Source organism: Tursiops truncatus, chromosome 6 (genome assembly GCF_011762595.2).
Source record: "Tursiops truncatus isolate mTurTru1 chromosome 6, mTurTru1.mat.Y, whole genome shotgun sequence".
NCBI classification, from domain to species: Eukaryota; Metazoa; Chordata; class Mammalia; order Artiodactyla; family Delphinidae; genus Tursiops; species Tursiops truncatus.
The window spans coordinates 7,705,377-7,717,877 of NC_047039.1; positions in this window are offsets into that span (position 1 = coordinate 7,705,377).

The following is a 12,501-nucleotide window of genomic DNA, read 5'->3' on the forward strand; positions in this document are numbered from 1 at the left end:
TTAAGAAGTGTTAATACCTATACGCCCCAAACTATTCCATAAAACTGAAGAGAAAGAAAAATTTTCAAACTCATTCTACAAGGCCAGCATTATCCTGATACCAAAACCAAAGACAATACTATATATATATATATATATATATATATATATATATATATCCAGTATTTTTGATGACATTGATGCAAAATTACTCATCCCAATATTAGCAAACAAAATTCAGCAATACACTAAAAGAATCATACACCAAGGTTAAAGTGGGATTTATTCCAGGGATGTAAGTATGGTTCAATATCTGCAAATCAATCATTGTGATATACCAGATTAACAAAACGAAGGTTAAAAATCATATGATCATCTCAATAGATTCCTGTGTGATACTATACACAGGAAACCGTAAAGACTCCACCAAAAAACTATTAGAACTAATAAATGAACTCAGTAAATTTGAAGAATACGAAATTAAGAGAGAGAAATCTGTTGCATTTCTATACACTGATAATGAACTAACAGAAAGAGGAATTAAGAAAACAATCCCACTTACAATCGCATCAAAATGAATAAAATACAGGACTGATGTCAGTATCTTGGTGGCATGAGATGTTCCCATTGTCTCACCCCTTCTATCTACAACCAGTAAAACATCCATAACTCAACCAAAGTACCTGTGCCCAACACACCAGGTCATGAGAAAATCCTGCACATCATATATCTAAAGGTGGGTGAACTGGACCACACAGAGGAGGTGGGACCATAGAACAATGGAGGTAGTGCTTGTAATCCAAGACCCCCAGCAACGGTGGCTGAACCTGCAATCCCAGAGAGCTGGGCAGCTTCAGGGGAGGCACCACACTGACCTCACAGCCAAAGTGGTACCTGTAGCCATGGGGAACTTGACAGCAGTGGCAGTGGAGCCTGCCAACTTTGTCCCTCCGGTTGTGGAGGTGCCCATGACTCCACCTCCTCCTGCTTACAGTGGCAGAGCCTGTGAACCTGACAACCCTGCTCACGGCTGAGACACCTGCAATACTGGCTCCCCCTCCTTCTCTTCCTCCCCTTGCAGTGGCAGAGTCTGTGACCCAGGAGACCCCAGACAAGGTGGAAAACACCCACCAGCTTGGTGCCCCAGGCAGTGACACCTGTGACACCAGCAGCAGCGAGGCACCAATGATCTGGTATCACAAGCAGCAAGGAGGGCGCCAGGCAACACATCTGACAAAGGTGGTAGAGGGTAAAAGATGCCAATTCTAAAATATAACCACAGGCAGCGCAGGTATGAGAAAATAAAAGCTTGTGCTATAGCACCACCTACCGGAAAACAAAAAAGGCATCCAATTACTAATCTGTTGAGTCAGTATAATCAAGTTTAAAAAAACAGATATATTTAAGAAGAGCACTGTTCACTACTTCAAATATGACAGTTCTCCAGGAACCAAATTTAAACTCATGGAATATTGCGATCTGAGAGAGAATTCAAAATAGCTGTCATGAAAAAAATCAAAGCGCTACAAGAAAACTCAGAAAGGCTGTTCAAGGAGAGTATTAGTAAGCAGAAGTAATACTTTACTAAAGAGATTGAAATTCTAAAAGAGAACCGAACAGAAATTTGGGAGCTGAAGAATTCAATAACTGAGATGAAGAATGCACTAGAAAACAATGGAAATATTGCATACCATATGGAAGAGAGAATTAGCGATCTAAAAGATAGAAATCTAGAAATTATACAGGTAGTAGAGGAGAGAGAATTAAGATCCAAAAAACATGAAGAAATTCTATGAGAACAATCCAACTCTATTAGGAAGGGTAACATTAGTATGCAAGGAGAAGGGAGGGAGAAGGGGGCAGAAAGATTATTTAAAGAAGTAACAGGTGAGGGCTTCCCTGGTGGCACAGTAGTTGAGAGTCCGCCTGCTGATGCAGGGGACACAGGTTCATGCCCCGGTCCGGGAAGATCCCACATGCCGTGGAGCGGCTAGGTCCGTGAGTCATGGCCGCTGAGCTTGCGCGTCCGGAGCCTGTGCTCCGCAACGGGAGAGGCCACAACAGTGACAGGCCCGTGTACCGCAAAAAAAAAAAAGAAAGTAACAGGTGAGAACTTCCTAATCCTGGGGAAGAAACTAGATATACAAGTCCATGAAGCTACAAAAACAACTAATTACCTCAATGCAAAAAGACCTTCTCCAAGACATATTAACAACTGTTAAAGTCAATGGCAAAGGCACATTATATGAAAAACTGTCAGGGACAAAGGAAAAAATTTAAAGGCAGCCCGGAAAAAAAGGGTGGCAACCTACGAATAAATCACCATTGGGCTATCAGCTGATTTCTCTGCAGAAGCTCTATAGGCTAGGAGAGAGTGTGGTTCCATGCTTAAATTATTGAAAGATAAAAGCTGTCAGCCAAGAATATCCAGCAAAGTTATTCAGATATGAAAGAGGAATAAAAGCTAAGGGAGCTTATCAACACTAGACCTGCCTTACAGAGATAAACAATTGTTGAAAAGAGCTCTTCTACCAGAAAGGAAAAGGCAAAAGTACACAAAACTTTTGAGTAAGTTGATAAATAGACAGAAATAGAAAATTGCAACTCTAACAGGTTATTAAACAATTATAGCACGAAGGCTAAAGGGTATAGACAGTAAAAATCACTACAGCTGCTTCAATTTGATAGCAAACTCACAATATAAAAAGGAATAATTTGAGACAACAAAAACCCAACACGGGAGGTCAAAAAGGATGGAACTCACATAGGCAAATGAAGATAAAACACTATCACGACAGGAAAAGGACTATTTTATCTATGAGATATTTTATACAAACCTCATGGTAACCACAAAATATAAATCTAGAGCAGAAACACAAAATGTAAAAAAAAAAAAAAAAGACAACACTGAGAAAAACATCATAGAAAACCACCAAACTAAAATGGCAGACAGAAACACAGGGGGAAAAATGGAGATATAGAGCAACCAGAAAAAAAACAAAAGATAAATTGGCAGTTCTAAACTGTCATTTATCAATAATCACCCTAAATGTAAGTGAACTGAATTCACCAATCAGAAGACAGAGTGGCTGAATGGATTAAAAAACAAGACCCAACTATATGCTGTCTGGAGGAGACGCATCTCAGTTCTATAGACAATCATAGGCTCAAAGTGAACAGGTAGAAGACAATACTCCAAGCAAATGGCAACCAAAAGTAAATGGCTGTAGCCATGCTCATGTCTGACAAAATAGGCTTTAAGCCAATAAAGGTAACAAGAGACAAAGATGGACATTATATAATGACAAAGGGGAAAATTCATTAAGAATGCATAACAGCTATTTTAATATATGTGCACTTAACACAGGAGCAACAAAATATATAAAGCAATTATTAACAAACCTATAGAGAAAAACTGACAGCAACACAATAATAGTAGGGGACTTTAATACACCACTTACATCAATGGATAGATCTTCCAGACAGAAAGTCAACAAGGAAACAGCAGCCTTAAATGAAACATTAGACCAGATGGACATAATAAATTTGCATTGAACATTCCACCCCAATGCAGCAGAATGCACATTCTTCCCTCTCAAGGACAGACCATAAATTGGGACACAAAACAAGCCTCAATAAATTTAAGAAGATTGAAATCATATCAAGCATATTTTCCAATCACAATGGTATGAAACTAGAAATCAATTGCAAGAAGAAAGCTGGAAAAATAATAAATATGTGGGGACTGAAAAACATGCTACTGAACAACTATTGGGTCAATGAAGAAATCAAAGGAGAAATTTTTAAAATACCTGAAGACAAATATAAAGGAAAATGTGATATAGCAAAATCCATGAGATACAACAAAAGCAGTACTAAGAAGGAAGCTTAGAGCAAAACAGAAAAACCGAGAAACAAGAAAAATCTCAAATAAATAGTACAACCTTACACCTAAAGAAACTAGAAAAAGAACAAACAAAGCCCAAAGTTGGCAGAAAAATAAAGTTCATAGTGGAAATAAATAAAATAGACACTTAAAAGACAACAGAAAATATCAATGAAACTAAGAGCTGATTCTTTGAAAAGATAAACCAAGTTGACAAAACTTTAGCTAAACTCACTAAAAGGAGAGAAGGCACTGAGAAGTAAAATCAGAAACAAAAGAGGAGAAATAATAATGGATTCCACAGATATACAAAGGTTTGTAAGAAAATATAATGAACAGCTGTAAGCCAACAGATTGGACATATGACTGGTGTCCTAATTAAAGAGACAATTTTGGACCAGGAGAGAGCATCATATGAAAACTGAATGCTGCCTCAAGGCAGGGAACTACCAGAAGCTAGGAGAGAAGCCTAGAATAGATCCTTCCCTAGTGGCTTCAGAAAGAATAAGACCCTGTAGACACTGACACTGGACTTCCAGTCTCCAGAACTGTCAGGCAATAAATTTCTGTTATATCACTCATTTTGCCTTCTTTGTTAGAACAGCCCTAGAAAACTAATAGAAAGATGAACAAAGTCATAGCCAAATTTGGTCGTTTAAAAAAGTAGCTGTGATGAAAGCCAGAGAGAAAGTGAAATTTTGTACTGGAATATATTGTATTGGAAATAGTACAGATATGGACGTCCTAAGGTGGAAAGGCAATAGAACGACACCAGCAGACACCAGACTTACAGACGTTGCCAACCTCCTCTTTGTCCCATGCATAAACTCTCAAGGATAATAAATACCTAATCTTGCTTCCTTGGTCTACCCAGGCCAACTTGCTAATTACCATTAACTTATAATATCAATTTTTAAATGCCAGCTAGTCAATTTACCTACTAAATTTATTCCCATGCTGTTCTTTACTCATTTCTTCCTCTAAATTTAGCTTTCATTTTTTTCTTTTTTTTTTTTTTTTGCGGTACGCAGGCCTCTCACGGTTGTGGCCTCTCCCGTTGCAGAGCACAGGCTCCGGACGCGCGGGCTCAGCGGCCATGGCTCACGGGCCCAGCCGCTCCGCGGCATGTGGGATCTTCCCGGACCGGGGCACGAACCCCTGTCCCCTGCATCGGCAGGCGGACTCTCAACCACTGCGCCACTAGGGAAGCCCTAGCTTGCCTTTTTAATGACAAAGTTTCTACAAGAGATGAACTGTATGTGCACACATGAAGTGCCTCTGAGTTATTCATTGACCTATAAAGAAATAATAGTATGATCAAAATTACTGAAACTAAAGTGCTTATACTGTATGTTGGGAGCTCAGGGGTTGCAGATAAGGAATGTAGTCAGATTTATCCAGATTGAAAAGTAATTAGAATTAAAGTTTGATGGAGATGGTGGAGCCACAATGAGGAGAGACTCTAGCCAGTTGTTATGGTCTATAGTACTAGGAGAATCTTGTTGCTAAGCAGCTACATCTAGAATTTAATCAAATTAGAGACAAAACAGAAAGGGGTTTAGATTTCTCTTTGTCATGTGAGCTCTGGAATAAAAACTTTGTTCACAGAAATAGGCAGTACAAACTCTATGAATATGGCTATAGCTAGAAAGGACCATGGGAATTACTAATTCATCTGGTAAGTCATTCAAAGAATTTAACTGTAAAGGACCCAAGCACTAGCATTTGTGTATGTCTGAAAACACACACACACACACACACACACACACACACACCCCAAGAGTCTTTACCAAGTATTCAGATCTTGAGAGGGAACTATGACATTTATTATTTCATATTCTACTCTAATTTGCTTGGTTGAGAGCCACAAAGTTATATTACTCATATTCTGGATAACAGTGAATTAAGCTACAAACGAAAGAGAGGGACATGGTAACTAGGGTACAGAGATTGATGACTTTGATGAAACTGTAGGGAGATAAAAAGAATTTGTAAAAGATGATGTACAACAGTCTACTTGGCAGCCTCTGTACCACTGTACACTATAGCATGTTATTAGTGATAACGTTATATTCTCTCAGGAGGTGTAGCCTCTGTAGTCATTGTATAAATAACGTAATAGGGGCAAATGTAGTATTGCCTTAGTATTCTTTGGAGTTTGTTTTCCTATTACCTGCTTGCAAGCTGAGATCTTAGGAATTAATTCTGATGATATCATGCTGTTTCAGTTTACTCTCAACAGTACTCTATTATTCATAAATAATTCTTTTTTTATCACAATAACAATTCATACTCCATAACAATTACCAAATATATATCAAGAGAGACATGGAGAGTAAACCCTTGTATTAGGATTATACTAATAATCCTAAGAGGTATTGGCTTCAAAATGTTCATTTAGTGACCTTGCTGTCTTCTCCTGGGCTCTTAACATTTTGTGAAACAGTCTTCCTATTTAGTCCTAGAAAAGTACCCAAGTACCCTAGGAACTCAGGTCACTTTAATGGTAACGATAACGTTTGGCATGAAACAAGTCTCCCACCAAGTAACTGCAACAATAAAACAAACACAAGGTAACATACCAGATCCTGTGTTAAACATCACAAAATGGAGAATTACTGGAATTACAGTTGAAACTAACATTTTTGAAATTTAATAAAAACAACGTGAAAAAACAAAGATAATGTAGCTTTCAACTGAGGGCACTATGCATTGATGAATAAATTTAGAATCAGAAAGTTAAGGAAAATGTGGACAACATATCTCAAATTACTACAAGCATAGTGTGTTGAAATAAAATATCTGTTCACGACTTCATCCTAAAGTATCAGGCTATGTCATCCCAACTGGTAGTTTCCTCCTTTTATGCCCTGCAAGTACTCAATTTATTTTCCCAGCAGTGTTGGCAGTTTGTTGTAGGAATGGAGAAAGCAAGCAAAACTCTAGTTTGAGTTGAGGATTTTAGGTGACAGTGATTGAAATGATGGAGTCTAGAACTAGCTGTGAAGGTTAAAAGTAAGATGAACAAAACCTAAAATGTGCAGTAAATCACAGAAAGAATATTTAAGTCCTTTATTAACTTGAAGAGTAGATATATTAAGAATAATAGCTATGATTAAGTTTTATATGTAAGCATGAATGTAGTCATGGGTTCTAATAAGATAAAGTTCACAGTTAGAGGTGAATGGCTACACATTGTTGAAACTGAGTTCCAAAGGTAAAATAACCTGAGTGTTCCGTGGGTTGTCCACATGCTTGCTTAAAACAAGAGACAGCGATAATTATCGCTGGAGAATAAATTAGTAAATCAGATGCCCAGACTCTGAGGCTTCCATAGGATCGACTGAGAGTGGGTATAAGAGTGAAAAAGAAAGATAGTGGTGTAATGAGATGGCTACTTGTTTAGTGGACTGAAAGTGGTTTAGGTAATCCAAGCAAATTGCAACCAGAGATCCAGTGTGTACGGCGTATGGGAATTCTGAGAATGAAAATTTTCCTCTTTGCTGGGCTTCACATTGTTGACACGTTTAAAAGAATTAAGTAGGAATAAGGATAGAAGTGTGAGGAGAGAGGAGGTTTTTGTTGCTTTCCATGAAAGTAAGATTCCAAAAGGGAAAGAAAACTGATTCCAGAGAAAAGAGGTCAACGTATGTAGAACCAAGATTTTTAAAAAATTGAGCAGACATGGGTACATGGTCCAGGAGATGATAGGTCCTGAATCAGGCAATTATCACTTTTATATGACATACTATGGAATCTGCCCACTGCCAGGGGCACAGATCCTATCCCTACTGCTTTTCCTCCCATCCTACACAATTACATGTATATCTTTTCTACAGCCTTGTTTGTACAGTAGTCCTTCAGCCAATTTTCAGTAAGTTAATTCAAATAGATATATGCACCCCCAATGTTCATAGCAGCATTATTTACAACAGCCTAAAGCCTGTACTTGGATAACTATAAGACACTGATGAAAGAAATGGAAGGCAATACAAACAGATGGAAAGATATATGGTGTCTCTGGACTAGAAGAATTAATATTGTTAAAATGACCATACATCCCAAGGCAATCTACAGATTCAATGCAATCCATATCAAAATACCAATGGTATTTTCACAGAACTTGGACAAATTTCAAAATTTGTAAGGAAACACAGAAGACCTTGATTAGCCTAAAAATCTTTAGAAAGAAATTCAGAGCTGGAGGAATAACAACTCCAAGACTTCAGACTAGACTATGAAGCTACAGTAATCAAAACTGTATGGGGGGCTTCCCTGGTGGCGCAGTGGTTGAGATGTATGGGACGCGGGTTTGTGCCCCGGTCCGGGAGGATCCCACATGCCGTGGAGCAGCTGGGCCCATGGGCCATGGCCGCTGAGCCTGCGCGTCCGGAGCCTGTGCTCCGCAACGGGAGAGGCCACGGCAGTGAGAGGCCCGCGTACCGCAAAAAACAAAACAAAACAAAAAACTGTATGGTACTGGCACAAAAAAAAACAGACAATGGAACAGAACAGAGGGTCCAGAAATAAATCCATGTACTTACGGACAATTAATCTATGACAAAGGATGCAAGAATATACAATGGAGAAAAGACACTCTTTAATAAGTGGTGCGAGAAAAACTGAACAGCTACATGTAAAAGAATGAAATGAGAACATTCTCTAACATCACATACAAAAATAAACTCAAAATGGATCAAAGACCTAAACATATGACTGGATACCATAAAACAAAACTCCTAGAGGAAAACAGGCAGAACACTCTTTTTGACATAAATCGTAGCAATATTTTTTTTTGGATCTGTCTCCTAAAGCAAAGGAAATAAAAGCAAAAATAAACAAATGGGACTTAATTAAATTTAAAAGCTTTTGCAAAGCAAATGCATCCACTGACAAAATGAAAAGACAATCTACAGAATGGGAGAAAATATTTTCAAATAATATGACTGATAAGGGGGTAATATCCAAAATATAGAAACAATTCATACAACTGATCAGCAAAAAAAACCCAAAAGCAAACACCAAACAACCTAATTAAAAAATGTGAAGAATTGAATAGCTATCTTTTCAAACAGAACACTGTGACAGTCAACAGGCACATGAAAAGATGTTCAACACCACTAATCATTAGGGAAATGCAAATCAAAACCACAATATGATATCACCACACACCTGTCAGAATGGCTATTATTAAAAAGAATACAAATAATAAATCGTTGGTCAGGAAGTGGAGAAAAGAGAACCCTCGTACACTGTTGGTGAGAATGTAAATTGGTGCAGCCACTGTGGAAAACAGTATGGCGATTTCTCAAAAAACTAAGTAGCGCATTAAGAGGTACAAACTATTATGTATAAAACAAGCTACAAGTACACAGTGTACAACACAGGGAATATAGCCATTATTTTATAATAACTAAAAATGGAGTATAACCTTTAAAAATTGCGAATCACTATATTGTACACCTGTAACTTATATAATATTATATATCAACTATACCTCAAAAAATAAGTAAATAAAATTTAAAATTAAATACAATTAAAAAGTTTAAATGCATCTTCAAATACTTGTAAGAGTGGTAAAATATTATTCTCCCAACTGGCTTGTTTTCATCACAAAAAAGATCACATTATGTGTTTCAAGCATGCAAATCTCAATTACTTTAGATAAACAAGATAAACCAGAATTAAATGTCTCCATATAATTGTGAATTTCTCCTGAGTGTAGATTTCTATTACTGAATTTTTAAAGAAAAGAAAAAGGAGGACACACAACCCTCTGATAGTGTGAAACAAATGACAAAACATTAAGAAAATTCTCATTATAAACATGCATATTAATTCTTGTTTGTCTTAAAAGTAAGGTGAATAACAAATGTAACCATACAGTGGGCTCTATGTGAAGCCCTTCATATAAATTTTTTCATTTAACTTTCACTACAGCTTCATGGGAAGGTAATTGTTTCCACCTCTTGCATGTAAGGAACCTAAGGTGTAAAGAGGTTTTACTCCTTCCTTAAAGTCATGCATTTACTAGGTGAGAGCACTGATATATCTGATTCCAAAGCCTAAGCATTTATTCATCACCTACTACTTTTTTAAATAAAGGACTGTAACACTGGCCTCAAAATGCTAGGCTAAAAAAAAGTAAACCTAAGGGAAATTAGGGGGCAGGAAATAATAAAAAGAAGCAAATATTAATGAAATAGAGGCTAAATAAACAGGACAGAAATGATCAACTGGATGGAAATATATTCATTTTAAAAAAAGCACAACAGGCCAACTTCCAGAAATATAGATGAAAAAGACATAAAACCACCAGTAAAAATATGTCATGAAAAATTATAATATTTTTATATATATAGTGTAGCATATATTTACAGCATTATAAATAAATGCTATGAACAAATTACTTAGATGGAATGTATCATTTTAAGTAAAACTATAAATGAATAATATCAATTTGTTAAAGATAAAAATCTGATTGACAAAATGAAATTAATAATAGATGTATTATTTTCCCTATATTTTACCCAAAGACAGCAGTCCCCAAAAGTAAACTGTTAAGTGTTGAACCTTAAGGAACAGATCTTAATTATTAACATGCAGAAATTATTTTATAGGAAAAAACTAAAGGAAAAGGTATTCAACTAATATTATGGGTCTAGTAAAAATCTGGACAAGAACCAATACCAGAAAGAAAGACTGATTTCACAGGGATTGATACAAAAATCATAAATAACAAGTATAACAAATACAGCAAAAATGAGGAAATAACATTTTAAGCAGGGGGGAAATAACATTTTCATAAAGTATGGTTCATTTTTAAAAGGCGAGGGTAGTTTAATACCAGAAAATATAATTTCTTACTGGATTAAAGGAAATAAAACATATGCTCATTCCACTACATGCAAAAAAATAATTAAATAACTTTTAAGCTCTATTGACAATGAAAAGAATTTCTTAGCCAAGTAGGAATAAAAGGAAACTTTCCTAACCTGATAATAAATATTGTGGAGAAACTTAAAATTGAACCCTTTAAAATGAATTTTTCAGAGTTCACAGTGAAATTGGGAATAAAGCAATGTTGTTCTTTATCACCACTTATATTAACTTTTTGTTTGAGGGCCCAGACAAATTAGATTGAGAAGTAAAAACTATGGAACTGGAAAACAAATATAAAAACTGCCATTAAATGTAGTTTACATGAATTTCTACATAAAAAATTCTAATATACAAACGAATTCTAAAAGCTAAGAAGGAAATTTAGAAAATATAAAATATTATAAATAATAAATAAAGGATTCTTACAAATCAATATAAATGACAACCATAAATTGGTTTGTCATATATATTAAAAATCAATGAGTAGAGAAACAAGAACTCACATTAGAGAGAAAGGCAAATGCTTATAACCACTTTGGAAAAGTATTTGGCAATATCGCAAAGCTGGACATATGCATATAAGCCATATATGCTAGTAATTCCAATCCTAGCTATGTACCCATCCAAAATGTGTATTTATATTCTCCAAAAACATGTACGTGACTGTTCATGGCAACACTATCCATTACAGCCAAAAACAGTAAAAACTCAAATATGAGCTATACAGATCTTCCTCAACTTACAATGGAGTTATGTCCTGATATACCTGTTGGAAGTTGAAAATATCATAAGCCCAAAGTGCATCTGATACACCTAACCAAATGAACACTATAGCTTAGCCTAGCCTACCTTAAAACGTGCTCAGAACACTCACATTAGCCTATAGTCAATCAAAATCATGTAACACAAAGCTTATTTTATAAAAAAGTATTGACTATCTCATGTAATTTATTGAATGAAGTGCTGAAAGTGAAAAACAGAATGGTTGTCTGTGTACAGAATGGTGTAAGTGTATTGGTGCCTACCCTCATGATCACATACATGGCTGACTGGGAGCCGCAGCTCGTTGCCACAACATGAGAGAATATCTTACCATGTATCACTAGCCTGGGAAAAGATCAAAATTCAAAGTGCAATTTCTACTGAATGTGTATTGCTCTCCCACCATTGTAAAGCTGAAAAACTATCAGGGTGAACCAACAGAAGTCCAGGACCATGCACCTCAACATTCACAGCAACACTATTTACAATAGCCAGGACATGGAAGCAACCTAAATGTCCATCGACAGATGAATGGATAAAGAAGATGTGGTACATATATACACAATGGAACACTACTCAGCTATAAAAAAGAATGAAATAATGCCATCTGCAGCTACGTGTCTGGAACTAGAGATTACCATACTAAGTGAAGTCAGAAAGAGAAAGACAAATACCATATTATATCACTTACATGTGGAATCTAAAATGACACAAATGAACTTATTGCAGCTACAAACTACTATATATTAAATAGACAGGGTCCTACTGTAGAGCTCAATATATATATATATCCAATATCCTGTAATAACCCATAATGAAAAAAAATTTTTTTAATGTATGCATAACTGATTCACTTTGCTGTACACCAGAAACGAACACAACATTGTAAATCAACTATACTTCAATTAAAAAAAAAAGTCAGGGACCATATGTATAACAAGTGATGTTAGAGTAGTTAATGTCCATATAGAAAAACAAAATATAAGAAAATT